The 22064-nt window shown below is 42.8% G+C and overlaps 1 pseudogene; it reads left to right on the top strand.

Moving 5' to 3' along the window:
- The first annotated feature begins 4396 nt into the window (after nt 1-4396).
- The window catches only part of LOC132827242 (immunoglobulin mu heavy chain-like), a 49269-nt pseudogene continuing 31601 nt past the window's right edge, over nt 4397-22064 (top strand).

Here is a 22064-nt window from a genome sequence, read left to right as displayed (position 1 = left end):
GAAACGAGACATCATGAAAGGGAGCAGCAGGGGGCGCTCCCTTTGTCTGTCGCTCGCAACAACAGACAGCGATACCCCTGCAAATTTGGAAGTACACGTTTCACGTTATTCATCAACACATAGGTCACGTCAGATGCATGTCAAGAAGTTAGAGCCGCAGTTGCACACGTTTTACGAATGAGACAGTGATAACCTATTGCAGAAAGTAACAGATGCTTTGGGGAAAGCCTAATTTGTTCCAAAAAGAGTTAAATGTTTTGGGGTTGGAAACTGATCGCAGGCCGTCTTTAATCCGAATCTTGCATTCAGCCTCGATAGACACAAGTGCTTATGTCTACTCTGCCAGCAAGTTTAGAATGCGTTCATGTGCATGAGAGAGTCGCCGAAGTGACAGCGGTTGCAATTTAGTCCCGCAGCAACCCTGCGTCGGATTATCTGCTGCTGAGCATGACCTGCGGGAGCAGGAGAGAACAGGTCATGGATGCGAGAAAGATGTAAATAGACTTCAGACCTTTACATACCTCACATCTGCTCACCCGCCCTCATTGTGGTAACAGCCCACGGGCACTGGCAGCAGAATGATGTCCCCCTCTACCTTCCGATTGCCTCTTTATTCATAGTTAATTGCGAGTTCAGATCATGCTTATTGGCTCTGTTCCACATAAATTGCAGTCATTGTTAATTGTGCAACAATTGTATAGCAACATGCAAATAATCAAAGAAGTGGTAAAGGTTTAATATTTCAAAATACGACAAATCAGCGGCTTTGCAAATGTTTTACAGTAGTTTAGTCTTCATTGTTTTTCAAAAAGGTGTTGATGACAAAATAAAGTCATTTGTTTCACTTTGAGTTGAGACTTTGATGTCCGATTTCTGGTTGAAAGATACCAGACTTCGCATTTTCAGTGTTTAGCAGCTCAAGGCCCTTCAGAATTTGCACAGATCTCCTGAAAATATGGACGCAATGTTCTCAGCCTCACAACTTAGGCCGACCCTGTGTCTCCAGAAAATTATCACATGACCCTTCCCTGTAGCAGCTGCAACGCAATGATATCCTTCTATAAATATGAAGCCCAAGCCATGCAATGTATCACCCGACCAGCTTCTCCCACACCCATAGACTACTCTCATGCAATTAGAGCGAGAGTGACTTTTTCTTACTCTCCAAACCACTTGCGTTGCAAATTGTTTGCTGGTAATTATTTCTGTATGAGCTGAAAATGTGTTGCTGGAAAAGCGCAACAGGTCAGGCAGCATCCAAGGAACAGGACATTCGACATTTCGGGCATAAGCCTTTCTCCATTCCTGAAGAAGGGCTCATGCCCGAAACGTCAAATCTCCTGTTCCTTGGATGCTGCCTGAGCTGCTGCGCTTTTCCAGCAACACATTTTCAGCTCTGATCTCCAGCATCTCCAGACCTCACTTCCTCCTTGTAGATTTCTTCTGTATGCCCCATATTAGTACACTGAAAACTTTATGGCATTAACATTTCGAATTTTCATATAGGTTATAAATATTCTGCTTTGTTATTAATTTTGACAAGTGACTGCTTCATATTTGTCCACATTGAGCTTATTAGGATTCAGTTAAACCCTCTTTATGTATTTTCAGCCTGTTTGTGCCCTCTGCCTCCAAGCTTTCTGCATTCACGTTTGGATTTGTATTATCTGCAAAAGTGGATACGTTATTATTTTCAATCGAATAACGCCATTGATGCGTTGTACAAATCACTGAAGACCCAGTGCCGAATCAGGCCAAAACAATTTATATACAATCTACTCATATTTAGGGAAGACAAAGTTAAAAATCACGCAACATCAGGTTATAGTCCAACAGATTTATTTGGTAGCACCAGTTTTCCGAGCGCTGCTTATTCATCAGGTAGCAACACTCCGAAAGCTAGTGCTTCCAAATAAACCTGTTGGATATAGCCTGGCGTTGTATGTTTTTTAGCTTTGTCCACCCCAGGCTTGCACAGCATATATAGGGAGGGCCGCCGAGAAAAGGGCTGCAAAATTTACGAGAAACTTTAGGCCCTACTGAACGTTTTGGAACTAAGAAAACGAAACAGGAGAATTTAATACTGTACCAGGCCCATGTATTCATCGAGCCGACTGTTGCAAGATTCGCTATGATAGTGAAAAGCCTTTTGAGGTGTTTGAGCTATTTTGAGAATGTCCTCAAGCATCCCCTTGAGCGCGGAGCTAAGGTCGTTGTAGTGTGCTGCAACAGCTTTACCTGGGTTATCGCATCAAATCTTGATGATAAAGGAAGAACCAACAGAGGTATAAGATCGTCCTTCTGTGAACACTTGACCGAAGGTTAAGTGACGCTAGTATAGGAGGCAAATAAATCAATGCTCAAGTTTTGACGTAGTAAGTGAGGGAATGAACATCCCGTATAAATCACAATTTGAAATCTCAGAACATGTTTTAGATAAGAAATTGTGTCATGCTATCAAATGAAAATCCTTCCAATAATGCAAATGACTTAAAACTGAAATTTCCTGAAATTTCACTTAATTACTGAAAACTGTGGGGAAAAAGCACATTTTACTTGTTACATTATTTTCTTTCAGAAGGAAGTGGCTTTATACACTTTTACAACTATTTACAACAATATACCTTGAATAAACATGAAGAGATAAGACTGCAAAGTACTTGAATCTTAGTTTCAACTAATTTAACCTTCGGAATAAAAACATGCTGCAAACATTCAACAGGCCTTGCAGTTTCCTGTGGAAAGAAAGAGGCAACCTCTTCCTGGTGCGTTATTTCATCAGTAACTGAAGAAAAGTTTCGCAGTTTTTTGTCAAACTTGCAAAGTGAAGTTGAACAAAGTTTTATCCCCAACTTAAAAAACGTTCAAGTATTTGCGATGACAGATGTTAAATTCAGCAAGAGGGAGGCAACAGTAATCATCGCATGCTTTGATGAAGAAGCGACAGCAGAGTTAGTAAATGCAATGTAATTGCATACTTATTCACAGGCTCCTTTTGGATCCATGGACCATGAATCCTCCATCTGCTGCGTTACTGACCGCGTATTAACTCGCCAATCGTTCTCACCAAAAGTTCGTTCTCACCGTCCTTGCTGTGTGAGACATGATTGGAATTTCATTAATAATTCAACCTGCCGTGGAAATCACGTGAGTTGCACAAAACGCCCGCATTTGGATTATTCAACTTTATCGGAATTTGGCGCCAGTTCTTCAACCCCATCTGTCACCTATTCGTCTGATTTCTTTTCACAGCCTGTCTTGGTGTCATGACTGACCAATGGAGAAACTATGGAACATAGGGACAGGAGTAGACCATTCAGGCACTCGACCCTGTTCCGCAATTTAATGTGATATGCTTGATATGTGGGCCTGCGCCATATTCCTGACTTTGGCCTGTAACCTTTAATACATTTCCTTAACAATATATATGGATCTCAGTGTTAACATTAACATTAATGGATGTTTTCAACTCAACCAATCAGTCTTTGAAACCTAAACAAAATTACAAATTTTCTCCAACGGACAGTAACTGCAACTAAGGTGTTAAAAAACGCAAGTATTACAAAATCAAAATGCAGAGGATGTTGAAATTCAGAGAAGTAACGGAAAATTCTGGAGATACTAGTTCAGGAAGTATTTGTGTTTGAGTATAACTGTCCTTCCCAGTGACTAATTGTCCCGTTTATGGAGCCGGAGCCAACACTGAGCGGACTGGACCCCATCACTTTTCCCTGAACACTGCGACATTTGGGTGTTGGGTGGATGTGTCAAAGAGGTGGTGCACACTTCAGGAGCTAAATGGTATCTTTTATATAAACACAGAATGCTGCGGATGCTGGAAATCATAAAAAAATCAGATAGCACTGGAGAAGCACAGCAGGTCTGACAACACCTGTGGAGAAAAATAACAGAGATATCGTTTTACATTCTTCGGAACTGAAGAAATCTCTGGACTAGAAACGTTAAGTCTGTTTCTGACATCTTTTATTGTTGCTTGTTTCGAAGATTCAAGTCCAATTTAGCAATGTAGAATGCACGGAGCACACGCCGGGAGAGTGGTAAGGCTGTTAGCAAGTTGATTTTAGCTTCTATACAATTGTGACGAAATGAAATGTGGAACCATTTGCTCGCTCCACGATATTTCCTGCATTAAATATTTTCTGTTTAATCTTGGGATTTCCGCTGCCGCTGCATCTTGCTTTTCTATAACCTTTCTTGTATTTGATGCATGTTGAAGGGATTCTGAGATTGTCTTTGGGTTTCAGAGACTGATTGGGTGAAATGAAAATATTAATTTGCATAACAGCAAAGGGCAACACCTTCTTGGTGTCCGATCTTATTAAAAGAGTGAACCTTTCAGGTACTGAGTACATCTGGTTAAACAGCTCTCACTGCATCTCAGCCTGGTTAAACCTTTCACCATGTTTGACTGGGCACATGTTACTGTTGCTTTCTGTTTTTGCGTTGCAGGTGGGTGTTCACACATTTAAATTCATTGTGAAATCAATTTTGCGAAGATTGGGGTGCTCATTCAAATGTGTATATATTCAATACATTCAGGCTTTGATCAAAGTACACAGCAGTAAGATTTTTGATATTTTTTTCCTCCAGTGTCGAGCGCAGAGATTACAGTAAACCAACCGCCTTCAAAATCGACTTCCCTCGGAGGGACCGTCCAGATTACATGCACCTTGTCGGGCGCCTCCTTAGGAAGCACCGCCATTAGTTGGTATCAGCAGAAATCTGGAAGTGCTCATCGGTATCTGCTTTATCACTACGCTGGCAGCAGCACGAACAGAGCCTCAGGTGTTCCAGACCGGTTTTCGGGCTCTGTCTCCGGCAACACAGGAACGTTAAGTATCAGCAGAGTTGAATCGGGAGACGCCGCGGACTATTACTATGCCATGTGGAATAACTACATCTACTACTTCGGCACAGGCACCAAGCTGAGTGTTGGCAGTGAGTAAAACCCCTTTTCCCGTAGAGTTCAAAAGTTGATTCCGTTTAAGAGCAAAATACTATGAATGTCTACTTTTTAATCTGCTACAGTTCTGCTACAATTCTGTTCACAAGGGAATATAAATTCTTTCCAAATTATGTGGAGCTGCACATTGACTGGTTAAGAACTGAATCTTGCAGGTATATAAGGCTTTCTGCTGTTTGTTCTGTGCTGAGCGGCTTTACAGCGGCCAGAAGAACAATTGGCGCCATCGTCTCTGTGCCAGTGGACGGGAAAGTGTTTAAGAAACAAAAAAGCAGAAATTGCTAGAGAAACTCCCAGCAGGTCTAGTAGCGTGTGAGGGGAGAAAGCAGAGTTGACGTTTCCAGTTCGGTGACCCTTCATTAGAACTGGACGACAAACGTTAACTTTGCTTTCTCTCCAAAGATGATGCCAGACCTGCTACGTTTCTCCAGGAATTTCTGTTTTTGTTTCAGATCTCCAGGATCCTTTGCTATTTTTAGTGAAATATTTAGGGCACTTTTTTTCTGTTCCGCGATTCTCGTCGGCGGACACAAGAAATGGACCCTCGGGCTGTGGCGTGGTTGCCTTAAATTATTTCGTATCCAGATCCTTTAATACTAAACTATATAGTAATGATTTCCATAAGTAAATGATGGTGTCCAACGCCAACTGCTTGAATTGATCGACAAAGCGTGGACTGCAGGTGTTGTAGATAGGAGTCGAGAGTGTGCTTCTGCAAAAGACCTTCATCAGGAATGAGGCCAGCTGGAGAATCGACGTTTCGGGTGTAAGCCCCTCATCATTCCTGATGAAAGGCTTATGCCCCAAACGTCGATTCTCCTTCTCCTCAGATGCTGCCTGAGCGGCTTTGCTTTTCCAGCGCCACACTCCCGCCGTTTGTTACGTGTTGTCTAATTGGCGGACCAAATGGAAAACTCAATTCTCAAAGCGACCAACAAATAAGGCACGACTGCTTCCCTGAAGATGCGGATGCGAATTGCAATGAAATTAGCGGCGCATTCGCTGGCCTTAATTGCAATCAACAAAACCTGGTGAAACTCTGAACTAGTAGCGTCTTGTTAAACGGAAAATGAGCATGAAGTCAGATGCACGACCATCTCGTTATATTGTCCTTGGATTCTTGATATCGTTAAATAGTCCAATGAGAATGATTTGGAGATGCCGGTTTTGGACTGGGATGTACACAGTTAAAAATCACACAAAACCAGGTTATAGTCCAATAGGTTTAATTGGAAACACACTAGCTTTCGGAGCGACAATCACCTGATGACGGAGCGTCGCTCTGAAAGCTTGTGTGCTCCCAATTAAACCTGTTGTAATCACACCTGGTGTTGTGTGATTTCCAATGAGAATGTGCACTACCGACAGAGATTTCCTGTTCTTTCCCCGATTGTTCCTGATCTCAGCGGCTGGTGATTTCGATGTCAGTGATCAGAGAAGTCCGAATCCGAAACAAATCTATGCAGCATTAATGTAATTGGGAATATTTAATTGACTGAAATAATAGACATGGCTTCTCACAGTATCTCTGCGAGGTAATCCTTGCTCGATGAGATGCAGCTGCATAAATCTCCCATTCAAGCAGCACGGGCACGCATTGGTGAGATTTTGGCATTTGTGACAGAGTAAAACAATCACTAATGTTTAAACAGCGCAGCCTGTTTACACTTTTCTGATGATAAGTCTGTTATGACTTCTTATGCGCCCCATTCTTTCACAGCACGTGTACGCTGTGGAGGGGGTAGAGCTGATGTAAAGGGAGGGCATGCCTGGTGTTAAATACAGCTCCAGTGAAGTAGCGGCAATATAGTTCCATTACAGGGTGGGATATGCTTTTGAGAATTTGCAGGTGGTGGTATCCCCATACACCTGCTTTCCATATCGTTCCAGTTAGTAGAGTTTTAGAATTTGGAAGGTATATTTGTCAGAGCCTTGGTGAGTTGCTGCAGTGCATCTTGCACATGTTTCATGGAGAGGATGGGGTGCCAGTCGAATGGACTGCTTTGTATGGGGTAATGTCGAGTGTGGAGAGTGTGTTGGAAACTGCATTTAAATGACCGATCAGTTTTGGGGAATCAGGAATTGCGTTATTCTCCCATTGCCCTGCTCTTGTCGCCATCTTAAGTACATGGCTGGAATACTTCTGTTTTCGGGCAATGATAACCATCAAATATCGATAGTGGAGTTATACTGTGATGGAAATGTCACTGGCTATCAAGACGAGATGAGAGTGAACTGTTAATCAACTATTTTACGTTAGTAATAATTGATCGATCCACTTGTAATAAAACTGATTACAATTTCTTCACGTTAACGAATCAACACAACTTTAACATATGTTAACTTTTCAAATTATCAATCGCATTTCTAAACGTGGCGGGCACCTTGGTATCTCATTGTAGAGCCATGGCAACTGTATGAAGTGTTATCAGCAGCTATACTATGGTGTTCCTTCTGTTTTTCAAGGGATACAGTTACAAAATGACACAAACGTAGCTTCTCTCTCGACTTCGTCAGATCCATTGCCACGCTCCAGCCTGCCATTAAAGATCAACATGATTTCGTTAGACGCAAACAAAGCGGTCTCTCCTATTCAGTCCTTCTTGGATTAAATTGTACATTTAAATGCATGCAAAATTAAGTGAACTATTCATTACATTCCGTGATTGACATAATTTAAATTGCATTATCTTAGAATAAATCTCCTGTTTGAAAAATGCAGTCCTTTAACTCACATGAACCTAATTTATTTTAAACAGGTCCGCGGGAACCATCGGTATCCCTCCTTCCGCCTTCATCGGTTCAAATCACGGAAAAGAACACGGCGACCCTGGTGTGTTTGGTGAGCGGGTTTAACCCGGGCACTGTGGAGATTGAGTGGACGGTAGATGGCAGTGTCAAGGGGAACGGTGTGGAGACCAGTCGGATCCAGCAGGAGACGGACAACACGTTCAGTGTGAGCAGCTATCTGACCCTGTCAGCCTCGGAGTGGAACTCACACGAGCGTTACTCCTGTGGGGTTAACCATGAGACTCAGGCAACTCCGTTTCAGACAAGTATCTCGAGATCGAGCTGTATGTGATTTCGGAAACTGTACTTGTCTCAATTGAGAAAGATTGTTTATTCCTGTTCAGACCTCCCATGTAACAATACGGTAGAAATTATTTGTATTCCGGTTAATTGAAAAAATGCTCATCGCGGGGGAAACTTCCGGATGTAAAAGTAACTGGTTTTTACAAACGTGCCGTGTTAACTGAAATGCCAATGATTATTAGCTTACATGCATACATCTGAATAAAAGACAGGAACAATGTGATTGTGTCTTAAGTATTGAAGCATTATGAATCTATCCCACCTTAACAGTTCAATAAAACAATTGATCGAACATCAAAGGCAGCGTTCATTTCAGCGTCTTTCATTTCTGTCAAAATGAGTCAAATCGGTTTTGATTTCAGTGCTTTAAGACTTCCGGAGCTTTACCGTGCAAAATGGCTATAACATTGCATCTAAACGCCAAATGACAAATTCCAAAGCCAAACAGAACAATCCAATGTATGATTTGAGTGCAGATGAAATGTACATTGGTAAATTGAAAATCGGATAAACAATCGAAAAACGGGCTATTAATTACTAACGAATAAACGTTGTGCAGAGAATGAACGGCCATCTATTCGACAATAACTGGATTCGATATCAATATCACTTATTGTCCGTGAACGCAAACGCGAATTTACTATAAATTAGTGGAAAAATATTGGGCAAGAAATAATGGGATACTCTTGCCATTTTAAAAATCATCGGTAAAGGCGTGCTTAGAATATTGTACACAGTTCTGCTTGCCATGATCCAGTTGGGACTAAAATTAATCAAATGCCGATAATCGAGCTTCACTATTTCAAAACCTGAGAGAAAGGATTGGGTTAGGATTAATCCTAATTTCAACCCTTCAAACCATTAAATCAAGCAATTTGCTTACTGAGTATTATTCATGACGAAACATTTCACATCTTACTTGCACAGCAGAAACATTGTTTAATCGATGATAGGACAAAAATAATGTAATTATATCAATTTAAATCCCTAAACTCAGGCTCACGTACAGGCATATTCACAAATAAGGCGGACAAAAGACCATGGCTTGACCATGGCAAACGTTATGTGTGAAAATACATAGTCAGGGAAAACAAAATTCTGAACATCAAAACTTCACTTAACAAGAGTGTGCTAGGTTCTCTGTCATAGATCTTTTGATTGTTGCAATGATGCTAAACGGTTGTCTGTACGGAAGTTGTGTTCAATTTGATCAGTTGCATGTCGATTTTTCTTAATGTTAGAATTGTTTCGTTGACTTTCTTTTATTGTCCACTCTGTTTTCTGCTTCTTCACTCTGGATAGTTCATGCTGCGCTGGTCCAACCAATCTGGAGCAACCTGCAGCTTGACCAATCCAAGCAATGTGATCAGGTAGTTACACTTTATAATCAAAACCTCTGGTGTTGCAGGGTCTCAGTCAGATAAGAATCTCGCTGCTTCAAGAACAACATGGTACTGCCAAAATAAAAACACTTGATACTTCAGGTTATTCAGTTGCAAAGGAGACTGACTTCAATTCCGTTATATAGAGCAAACAGGGAAAAAAAATTATGTGGGTCCTTACATGCCTACATCCTTGAAATGATAAAACATCATTGTTAAATGTAGTCATGATTTTAAGTTGCTGGTGTTGAACTGAGGTGTACAAAGCTAAAAATCACACAACGTCAGGTTATCGTCCAACAGGTTTATTTGGAAGCACCAGCTTTTGGAGTGTTGCTCCTTCAATCACCTGATAAAGGAGCCGCACTCCGAAAGCTAGTGCTTCCAAATAAACCTGTTGGACTGTAACCTGGTATTGTGGAATTTTAACTTTGTTAAATGTATTTCACCATCAAGCAAGTATCAACTTGAGCACATAAATTTGCATTTAACTACCCTCACTCTTTCCTGACGCACGACCGAAACAAAGTTTGTCATTTACTTGGAAATTTTAACTGTTCCAGCATCTGCAGTCATTGTTTTTACCTCGTTAATTTTAACCCTACTGCGAATCCTCTTGCAAGGATGGCTGCCTTGAAGAAGCTTTCCTCCTCTCTCTACAAGAATCTCAGGGAGTCCCTCTCCCACGGCAACTCCCAGGTCATTTCCTCTGCACTGAAGCTACTCATGTCCCCCACCTCCACCTCACCCCAGTTCCAAACTTCCAGCTCAGCACTGTCCCCATGACTTGTGCTGACTTGTGAAACTTGAAAGGTTTCAGAAATGATTTAAAAGGATGTTGCCAGGGTTGGAGCATCTGAGCTACAGGGAGAGGCTGAACAGACAGGGGCTGTTTTTCCTGGAGTGTCGGAGGCTGAGAGGTGACCTTATAGAGGTTTACAAAATTATGAGGGGAATGGATAGGATAAATAGGCAAATAGGGGAGTCCAGAACTAGAGGGCATAGGTTTAGGGTGAGAGGGGAAAGATATAAAAGAGCCCTAAGGGCAACCTTTTCACGCAGAGGGTGGTACGTGTATGGAATGAGCTGCCAGAGGATGTGGTGGAGGCTGGTACAATTGCAACATTTAGGAGGCATTTGGATGGGTATATGAATAGGAAGGGTTTGGAGGGATATGGGCCGGGAACTGGCAGGTGGGACTAGATTGGGTTGGGATATCTGGTCGGCATGGACGGGATGGACCGAAGAGTCAGTTTCCATGCTGTACATCTCTATGACTCAATGACTATGACCTGCCTATCTTCTTTTCCACCTATCCAGTCCACCCTACCTCCCCGACCAATCACCTTCATCTTCTTCTCCACTCACCTATTGTACTCTGTGCTACTTTCTCCCCACCCTCCCCTCCTCTCACTTATCTCTCCACCCTTCAGGCTCTCTGCCTGTATTCCTGATGAAGGGCTTTTGCTCGAAACGTCGATTTTACTGCTCCTCGGATGCTGCCTGAACTGCTGTGCTCTTCCAGCACCACTAATCCATAATCTGGTTTCCAGAATCTGCAGTCATTGTTTTTACATGTCCCAGGAAAGCACATTCCTAGTAATTCATGTGATCTGCCACTTAATCTATACGTAATTTATTCACGCAATGTGAATCTTTTTCTTATTTTAAATGATTGAACCAATGTGCCCCATCAGAGCCACTGAATGACTATGGCATTTTGACAGGGTTTGTTTATGAATTTTGTTTTCTTCACAATCCAAATGAGGTGCAGAGAGTCGATGGCTCAGTTGGTATCTTCTGTACTGTATGATTCTATGACTCCATACTTTAAATTTGACAGTTTAAACGTTCCTGTGGATGGCGCCTCATTTATTAAAATTGATCCGTCTTAAACAAAATGCTAGCCTTGTTATTAATTGTTATCTGTAAAGTTCCCCCAGCAGAGGGAATCATTCAGTTTGTTTTTGATTTAATAGCAGGAGTGATCCTATGAAAAGCAGTAAAGATCAAGATGTGCAGTCATCAAGATTTTAATCTTCGTTCTTTTTTACTCTGGAGGTTCAATGGCGCAGAATATCTGTTGAATGCTCTTTGACTGAGCTGTAGCTTTCCACTGAGCAGACCAAGCACTCGGCCTGGACAGCATGGTTGTCTGATGGTCTTTTGTGGGTGACAGGATGAAGTTTGTTGTTTTTGCTGTCTTTTCGTTCGAAGCTAGGAAGTGAATCCAGGAGTCTAAAAAAAAACATTTCGGTAAATGGTCATCCAGACTGGCAGGGAGACATTGGGGTCTGCAGATGCTGGAGATCAGAGTTTGAGTGTGTTACTGGAAAAGCACAGAGGGTGAGGAAGCATGCAAAGAGCATGAAAATCGACGCTTTGGGCCGGAGCCCGCCATCAGGAATGAGGCGGGGAGCCTCAGGAATGGAGAGATAAATGGAAGAGGGTTGGGGCTGTGGAGAAGGTAGTTGGGTGTGCAATTGGCGGACGGAGGTGGGGGTGGAGCGAACACGTGGGAAGGAAGATTAACAGATGGGACAATTTCAGCTGCACTTCCAGACATGTCATTAATTGTATCCGTTGCTCTCGATGCAGTCTCCTCTACACTGGGTGACTGGACACCTTCGTGCAGAACGCTTTAGGAAACATCGCCGGGACTCCTGCATCAATCAATCACACCACCCTGTGGCCGAACATTTCAACTCCCCCTCCCACGGTGCCAAGGACACGCAGGTCCTGCGCCTCCTTCATCGCCACTCTCTCATCACCCAAGCCTGGAGGAAGAATGGCTTACATTCGGCCTCGGGACCCTTCAACTCCAGGGCATCAATGTGGACTTCACCAATTTCCTCATTTCCCCTCACTCCACCTTACCCCAGTTCCAACCTTCCATCTCAGCACAGCCCTCATGACCTGCCCGGCTATCACCCATCACCCCCACCTCCGTCCACCTCCCAGCTACCTTCCCCCAGCCACACCCCATCTAATTTACCTCTCCACAGCTCTCAGCCTCATTCCTGATGAAGGGCTCCGCCCGAAACGTCGATATTTCTGCTCCTCGGATGCTGCCTGACCTGCTGTGCTTTTCCAGCAACACAGTACCCGAGTCGCCCCTACCCTATTCTCAAAACTCAGTGCTGTCCAATTGCGTTCAGATCTTTTGGAAAGGGAAACGAAATAACAAAAAGTTTCCGATTGGTTGGGGCTTATGGAGGGCTGAAATGGGATTCGTGGCTATTGAATTTCATTGAGGAATTGAGCGGCTCATTTGTCCAAATCCGGCTACACCAACCTGGTTTCAGATCACTTCACCTCTAATCGGACCCGTGATTTCACCTGAAGGTTTACTGCAGATAGGCCCACAGGGTTTCTATTATGGTCTGAGCGTAAAACAAACAGCAGAGCTTTAACCAACAGCATGCTCTTTGCTTGAGTGCATTCACACAGATCTGGGTGCGATTTCCCAATGCAGAGATACTGAAACCACAGCCATTTCCCCTCTCCCCACCGCCCCACCCCACATCCCGACCGGATTGCCACGGTTTTCCCACGTCTTAGAATGAAGTCCCATCCGGGTGGGGGGCATGGAAAGCATTCTTGAATTACCAGACCTGACAGGGAGAGGCGGCGATTTTGCGGATTACCAACTAGTGCTCCATCGAATGTTAACATATTTACTTGCAATGTTCAAAGCCGTCGACAAGGTTCTGCAGCGTAGACTAATTAATTAAATCAGATCACGTGGGATTCAGGGTGAGCTTGCCAATTGAATGCAAAATTGCCTTTACAGTAGGAGGCAGAGAGTGAGAGTGCAGGGTTGTTTTTCGAACTGGAGGCCTGTTACAAACGGTGTTCTGGAGGGTTCGGTCCTGGATCTACTTTTGTTTGTCACTTACATGAATGAATTAAATCAGGACATAAAAGGCATGATTAGTAAGTTTGTGGATGACAGTATAGTGAACAAAAATGGTTATCAATGATTACAAAGAAACCTTGACGAATTGGGCTAATGAGCTCAGGAGTTGGCAGATGGTTTTTAATTTGGATAAATGCGAGGTATTGTATTTTGGTAAGACAAAGACATGACTTATACAAGTAAAAGTAGGACCTTGGCTATTGTTGTAGGATAGGTGGGCTAGGGAATAATTGGTTGAAGCGTGCGTCACATTCAGACAGGGTGGTTAAGAATGCGTTTAGGACGTTTGCCTTCAATCTTCAGAACTTTGAGTATGGGAGTTGAGACATCATGTTGAGGTTTGCAGTACATTGGTGAGGCCGTTTCTGGCGTACTGTCTACAGTTCTGATCGCCCTGTTATAAGTATGCTATCATTAAACTGGAGAGGGTTAAGAAGAGATTTACCAGAATTTTGTCAGGGATGGAGAGCTTAAGTTCCAGGAAGAGGCTGGATAGGCTGGGACGTTTCTCATTGGTATGTAGGAGATTGAGAGGTTACCTTATAGAAATTTATAAAAACATGAGGGGCGGCACGGTGGCATAGGGCGGCACGGTGGCACAGTGGTTAGCACTGCTGCCTCACAGCGCCAGGGACCTGGGTTCAATTCCCGCCTGAGGTGACTGACTGTGTGGAGTTTGCATGTTCTCCCCGTGTCTGCGTGGGTTTCCTCCGGGTGCTCCGGTTTCCTCCCACAGTCCAAAGATTTGCGGGTCAGGTGAATTGGCCATGCTAAATTGCCCGTAGTGTTAGGTAAGGGGTATGGGTGGGTTGCGCTTCGGCGGGTCGGTGTGGGCTTGTTGGGCCGAAGGGCCTGTTTCCACACTGTAAGTAATCTAAAAAAATCTAAGAAAAGCTGAATGGCAGGTGTATTGTCCCAATGGCTGGGAATTTCAAGACTAGGAGGCATGTGTCGAAGTTGAGGAGATAAAGAATCAAAAAAGACACTCGGGATAACTGTGTCGTTCAAATGTGGAATGAACTTCCAAAGGACATGGTACATGTGGGTACAATTCCAAAATATTAAAGACATTTGGATACGCAAATAAATAGGAAATATTTTGTAGTATATGAGCCAATCGTAGTCAAGTGGGACGAGTTTAGTTTGGAATTACATTCGGCATGTACTTTTTCAGCCGAAAGGTCTGTTTCCGTGATGTATAGCTCTTTGTACAAGGAGGATGTCACGAACTGAAAGAGGGAATTACGTATCAACAAGAAAATTAGTTATATCTAATAATTATAAATGCAATTCTCTGAGCAGTCCACAGGATCAATGGGGATATCAATTGGTGACGGCAGCAATTCAGCAGTGGCAGCTGCTTAGTGTCTACAATGGAATGTTGTTCCTGCAACAGAACCGTGGGATTTACACAAGCGTAATATGGAAGTGTTTTGAAGGAGGAATCGAGACATCATGAAAGGGAGCCGCAGAGGGCGCACTCTATACATGATGGTTGTGCGGTAACACTTGTGTTCACCTCAAACATGCAACTCGAAGAAGGGAGAGTGTGTGATGATTGAAATCCTGCCCTTCTATCTCCATTACCCCGTCACTCTGAACAAGGTGTCCGTGAAGCTCATGTCATGGGTTCAGTAGAAGTGGGTTCGTCGCTGCTTGCAATAACAGACAGTGATGCCCCTGCAAATTTGGAAGTACACGTTTCACGTTATTCATCAACACATAGGTCACGTCAGATGCATGTCAAGAAGTTAGAGCCGCAGATGCACACGTTTTACGAATGAGACAGTGATAACCTACTTGCAGAAAGTAAAAGATGCTATGGGGAAAGCTTAATTTGTTCCAAAAAGAGTTAAATGTTTTCGGGCTGGAAACTGATCGCAGGCCGTCTTTAATCAGAATGTTGCATTCAGCCTCGATCGACATAAGTGCTTGTGTCTACTCTGCCAGCAAGTTTAGAATGTGCATGAGAGAGTCGCTGAAGTGACAGCGGTTGCAACTTCGTCCCACAGCAACCCTGCGCCGGATTATCTACTGCTGAGCATGACCTGCGGGGGCAGGAGAGAACAGGTCATGGATGCGAGAAAGATGCAAATAGACTTCAGGCCTTTACATCCCTCACATCTGCTCATCCACCCTCATTGTGACAACAGCCCACAGCCGCTGGCAGCAGAATGATTTCCCCTCTATCTTCAGATTGCCTCTTTATTCATAGTTAATTGCGAGTTCAGATCATGCTTATTGGCTCTGTTCCACATAAATTGCAGTCATTATTAATTGTGAAACAATTCTATAGCAACATGCAAATAATCAAAGAAGTGGTAAACGTTTAATATTTCAACATACGACAAATTGGCGTCTTTGCAAATGTTTTACAGTCGTTTAGTCTTCATTGTTTTTCAAAAAGGTGTTGATGACAAAATAAAGCCATTTCTTTCAATTTGAATTGAGACTTTATTGTCCGATTTCTGGTTGAAAGATACCAGACTTCGCATTTTCAGTGTTTAGCAGCTCAAGGCCCTTCAGAATACACCATGCTTCAATGAGATGGACTTTCATAGCACAGATCTCCTGAAAATATGAACGCAATGTTCTCAGTCTCACAACTTAGGCCGACCCTGTGTCTCCAGGAAATTATCACATGACCCTTCCCTGTAGCAGCTGTAACGCAATGATATCCTTCTTTAAATATGAAGCCCAAACCATGCAATGTATCACCCGACAAGCTTCTCCCACATCCACAGACTACTTTCATGCAATTAGAGCGAGAGTGACTTTTTCTTACTCTCCACACAACTTGCGTTGCAAATTGTTTGCTGTAATTATTTCTGTATGCCCCATATTAGTACACTGAAAACTTTATGGCATTAATATTTCGGCTTTTCATATAGGTTGTAAATATTCTGCTTTGTTTTTTATTTTGACAAGTGGCTGCTTCATGTATGTCCACATTGAGCTTATTAGGATTCAGTCAACCCCTCTAAGCATTTTCAGCCTGTTTGTGCCCTCTGCCTCCAAGCTTTCTGCATTCACGTTTGGATTTGTTTTATCAGCAAAAGTGGATACGTTATTATTTTCAATCGAATAACGCCATTGATGCGTTGTACAAATCACTGAAGACCCAGCGCCGAATCAGGCCAAAACAATTTATTTGCAATCACGCATATTTAGGGAGTACAAAGTTAAAATTCACGCAACACCAGGTTATAGTCCAACAGGTTTATTTGGTAGCACCAGTTTTCCGACCGCTGCTTATTCATCAGGTAGCAACACTCCGAAAGCTAGTGCTTCCAAATAAAGCTGTTGAATATAGCCTGGCGTTGTGTTGTTTTTTTTTTTAGCTTTGTCCACCCCAGGCTTGCACAGCATATTTAGGGATGGCCGCCGAGAGAAGGGCTGCAAAATTAACGAGAAACTTTAGGCCCTGCTGGATTTTTTGAAACTAAGTAAACGAAACAGAAGAATTTAATACTGTATCAGGCCCATGTATTCATCGAGCCAACTGCTGCAAGATTCGCTATGAATGCCTTTTGAGATGTTTGGGCTATTTTGAGAATGACCTCAAGCATTCCCTTGAACGCGGAGTTAAGGTCGTTGTAGTGTGCTGCAACAACTTTATCTGGGTTATAGCATCAGATCTTGATGAAGAACCAACAGAAGGTTGACCGAAGGTTAAGTGACGCTAGTATTGGAGGCAAAGAAATCAATGCACAAGTTTTGACGTAGTAGTTGAGCGAATGAACATCCCGTATAAATCACAATTTGAAATCTCAGAAAATGTGTTATATAAGAAATTGTGTCACGTTATGAAATGAAAATCCTTCCAATAAATACAATTACTTAAAACATGCTGTTTTCTGAAATTTCACATAATTTCTCAAAACTGGCTAAAAAGCACATTTTTCTTGCTACATTATTTTCTTTCAGAAGGAATCGGCTTTATACGCTTATACAACTATTTACAACAATATACCTTGAATCAAACATGAAGAGATAAGACTGCAAAGTACTTAAATCTTAGGTTCAACTAATTTAACCTCGGGAATAAAAACATGCTGCAAACATTCAACGGGCCTTGCAGTTTCCCGTGGAAAGAAAGAGGCAACCTCTTCCTGGTGCGTTATTTCATCAGTTACTGAAGAAATGTTTCGCAGTTTTTTTTGGTCAAACTTGCAAAGTGAAGTTGAATAAACCTTTATCCCCAACTTAAGAAACCTTCGATCATTTGCGATAACAGATGTTAAACTCAGCAAGAGGGAGACAGCAGTAATCATTGCATGCGTTGGTGAAGAAGCGACAGCAGAGTTAGTCACGAAGTGAATGTAATTGCATACTTTTTCACAGGCTCCTTTTGGACCCACACACCATGAATCCTTCATCTGCTGCGTTCCTGACCTTTCGCCTGTTAGCTCGCCAATCGTTCTCACCAAGGGTTCGTTCTGACGATCCTTGTTTGTGAGACATTATTTGGATTTCACTAATAATTCAAGCTGCAGTGGAAAGCGCGCGAGTTGCACAAAACGCCCACATCTGGGTTTTCCAGCTTTATTGGAATTTAGCGCCAGGTCTTCAAAATCAAACTATTCGTCTGATTTATTTTCACAGCCTGTCTTGGTGACATGCCTGACCAATGGAGAAACTATGGAACATAGTGACAGGAGTAGACCATTCAGGACCTCGACCCTGTTCTCCAATTTAATGAGATATGGTCGATCTGTGGGCCTGCGCCGTATTCCTGACTTTGGCCTGTGTCCCGAAATACATTGGTTGAGCAACATTTATCGATCTCAGTGTTAAAATTAACATTAATGGATATTTTCAACTCAACCAATCAGTCTGTGAAACCTAAACACAATTGCAAAGTTTCTCCAACGAACAGTAACTGCAAGTAAGGTGTAAGAAAACGCAACTTTTACAAAATCAAAATGCACAGGATGTTGAAATTCAGAGAGTAAATTGAAAATTCTGGCGATATTAGTTCAGGAAGTATCTGTGTTTCAGTTTAGCTGTCCTTCCCAGTGAGCAATTGTACTGTTTAGGTAGTCGGAGCCAACACTGAGCGGACTGGACCCCATCACTTTCCCGGAACGCTGCGACATTTGGGTGTTGGGTAGATGTGTCAAAAAGGCGATGCACGCTTCAGAAGGTAAATGACATCTTTTATATAAACACACAATGCTGCGGATGCTGGAAGTCATAATCAGAAACAGACAGTGCTAGAGAATCACAGCGGGTCTGACCAACACCTGTGGAGAAAAATAACAGATAACGTTTTACATTCTTTGGAACTGAAGATGTCTCTGGACTCGAACTGTTAAATCTGTTTCTCATATCTTTTATTGTTGCGTGTTTCGAGGATTCAAATCCCATTTTGCAACATAGAATGCTCAGAGCACACACTAGGAAAGAGGCAACGCTTTTGGCAAGGTGTTTTTAGCTTCTCTAGAAAGGTCATGAAATGAAATGTGGATCCAATTTCTCGCTCCACGACATTTCCTGCCTGTATTTTCTGTTTAATCTCGGAATTTCCGCAACTGCTGCATTTTGCTTTTCTATAACCTTGCTTGTATTTGCTGTTCTCTGAAGGGATTTTGAGATTGTCTTTGGATTTCAGAGACTGATTGGTTGAGATGGAAATATTAATTTGCATAACAGTAGAGGGCAACACCTTCTCGGTGTCAGGTCTTATTAAAAGAGTGAACCTTTCAGGTACTGAATCCATCTGGTTAAACAGCTCTCAATGCATCTCAGCCTGGTTAAACCTTTCACCATGTCTGACTGGGCACGTGTTATTTTCTGTTTCTGCGTTGCAGGTGGGTGTTCTCACATTTAGATTTACTGTGAAATCCATTTTGTGAATATTATTTGGTGTGATCTTACAAGTGCGTATATATTCAATCGTGTCAATAATTGATCAAAGTACACAGCAGTAAGATTTTTGATGCCTTTCTTCCTCCAGTTTCGAGCGCAGAGATTACAGTAAACCAACCGCCTTCAAAATCGACATCCCTCGGAGGGACCGTCCAGATTACTTGCACTTTGTCGGGTGCCTCCTTAGGGACCAGCTACATTTATTGGTATCAGCAGAAATCTGGAAATGCTCCTCGGTATCTTCTTTATCACTACGCTGGCAGCAGCACGAATAGGGCCTCAGGTGTTCCAGACCGGTTTTCGGGCTCAGTCTCCGGCAACACAGGAACTTTAAGTATCAGCGGAGTTGAATCGGGAGACGTCGCGGACTATTACTGTGCCATATGGAAAAGCAGCATCGGCTACTTCGGCACAGGCACCAAGCTGAGTGTTGGCAGTGAGTAAAACCCCTTTTCCTGTAGAGTTCAAAACTTGATTCCGTTTAAGAACAAAACACTATGAATGCCTACATTTTAATCTGCTACAGTTGTAACATTCTGTTCACAATAGAATATAAATTCTTTCCAAATTATCTGGAGCTGTCCATTGACTGGTTAAGAACCGAATCTTGCAGGTTTATAAGGCATTCTGCTGAGTGTTTGTTCAGCGGCCTGAAGAACAATTGGCGCCATAGTCTCTGTGCCAGTGGACGGGAAAATGTTTAAGAAACAAAGAAGCTGAAATTGCTGGAGAAACTCCCAGCAGGTCTAGTAAAGTGTGAGGGAAGAAAGCAGAGTTGACGATTCCAGTCGGTGAGCCTTCATTAGAACTGGACTGCAAACGTTAACTTTGCTTTCTCTCCAAAGATGATGCCAGACCTGCTAGGTTTCTCCAGGAGTTTCTGTCTTCGTCTCAGACCTCCAGAGTCCTTTGTTATTTTTAGTGAAATATTTAGTGCACTTTTTTTCTGTTCCGCGATTCTCCTCGGCGTACGGAAGGAATGGACCTTTACCTCAGTACTTTACTCAAAGATATAGTAACGATTTCCATAAGTAAATGATGGTGTCCCAACGCCAGCTGCTTGAATTAATCGACGAAGCGAGAAAGGTAACCCTATATAAATTCCCTCTTCAAAACACAAAGGGCAATGGAAAGTCAAAAATTAGTGATAACTTTAGCTTCAAGTAAAAGAATGAGCTGTGGAATCTGGAAATCTGAAACAAAATTGCTGGAGAACGTCAGCAGACCTGGCAGCATCTGTAGAGATAGCGGTTGAGAACAGGTAACATTAGCTCTCAGCTTTTTCAGTTCTCGGTTTCCTTAACTTTCTTAACGGAGACTACTGTTGTATTGAATCTCGCGACTTCGATTTATCACGGAAGTTCAGTTCGAAATTGTGGATTGCTGATGCTGTAGATAGGGGTCGAGAGTGTGGTTCTGCAAAAGACCTTCATGAGGAATGAGGCCAGCTGGAGAATCGATGTTTCGGGTGTAAGCCCCTCATCATTCCTGATGAAGGGCTTATGCCCCAAACGTCGATTCTCCTTCTCGTCGGATGCCGCCTGAGCGGCTTTGCTTTTCCAGCGCCACACTCCCGCAGTTTGTTACGTGTTGTCTAACTGGCGGACCAAATGGAAAACTGAATTTTCAAAGCGACAAAACAAATAAGGCATGACTGCTTCCCTGAAGAATCGGATGCGAATTGCAATGAAATTAGCGGCGCATTCGCTGGCCTTAATTGCAATCAACAAAACCTGGTGAAACTCTGAATTAGTAGTGTCTTGTTAAACTGAAAATGAGCATAAAGTCATTTTCGATCATCTCGTTATATTGTACTTGGATTCTTGATATCGTCAAATAGTTCAATGAGAATGATTGGAGATGCCGGTGTTGGACTGTGGAGTAAACAGTTAAAAATCACACAACACCAGGTTATAGTCCAACAGGTTTAATTGGAAACACACTAGCTTTCGGAGCGACAATCACCTGATGAAGGAGCGTCGCTCCGAAAGCTAGTGTGCTTCCAATTAAACCCGTTGGACTATAAACTGGTGTTGTGTGATTTCCAATGAGAATGTGCACTACCGACAGAGATTTCCTGTTCCTTCCCCGATTGTTTCTGATCTCAGCGGCTGGTGATTTCGATGTCAGTGATCAGAGAAGTCCGAATGCGAAACAAAATCTATGCAGCATTAATGTAATTGGGAATATTTAATTGACTGAAATAATAGACATGGCTTCTCACAGTATCGCTGCGAGGTAATCCTTGCTCGATGAGATGCAGCTACTTAAATCTCCCATTCAAGCAGCACGGGCGGGCATTGGTGAGATTTTGGACGTAATGACAGAGTAAAACAATTGCTAATGGTTAAACAGGGCAGCCTGGTTTACACTTTTCTGATGATATGTCTGTTATGACTTCTTATGCGCCCCATTCTTTCACAGCACGTGTACGCTGAGGAGGGGGTAGAGCTGGTGTAAAAGGGAGGGCATGCCTGGCGTTAAATACATCTACAGTGAATTAGCGGCAATATAGTTCCAGTACAGGGTGGGATATGCTTTGGAGAACTTGCAGATGGTGGTATTCCCATACACCTGCTTTCCATATCCTTCCAGTTAGTAGAGTTTTAGAATTTGGAAAGTATATTTGTCAGAGCCTTGGTGAGTTGCTGCAGTGCATCTCGCACATGTTTAATGGAGTGGATGGGGTACCAGTCAAATGGACTGCTTTGTATGGGGTAATGCCGAGTGTGGAGAGTGTGGTGGAAACTGCATTTAAATGACCGATCAGTTTTGGGGAATCAGGAATTGTGTTATTCTCCCATTGCCCTGCTCT

The sequence above is a fragment of the Hemiscyllium ocellatum genome, chromosome 24, assembly GCF_020745735.1.
Source record: "Hemiscyllium ocellatum isolate sHemOce1 chromosome 24, sHemOce1.pat.X.cur, whole genome shotgun sequence".
In the NCBI taxonomy this organism is placed as follows: Eukaryota; Metazoa; Chordata; class Chondrichthyes; order Orectolobiformes; family Hemiscylliidae; genus Hemiscyllium; species Hemiscyllium ocellatum.
This window is presented reverse-complemented; position numbering and strand designations above follow the sequence as displayed.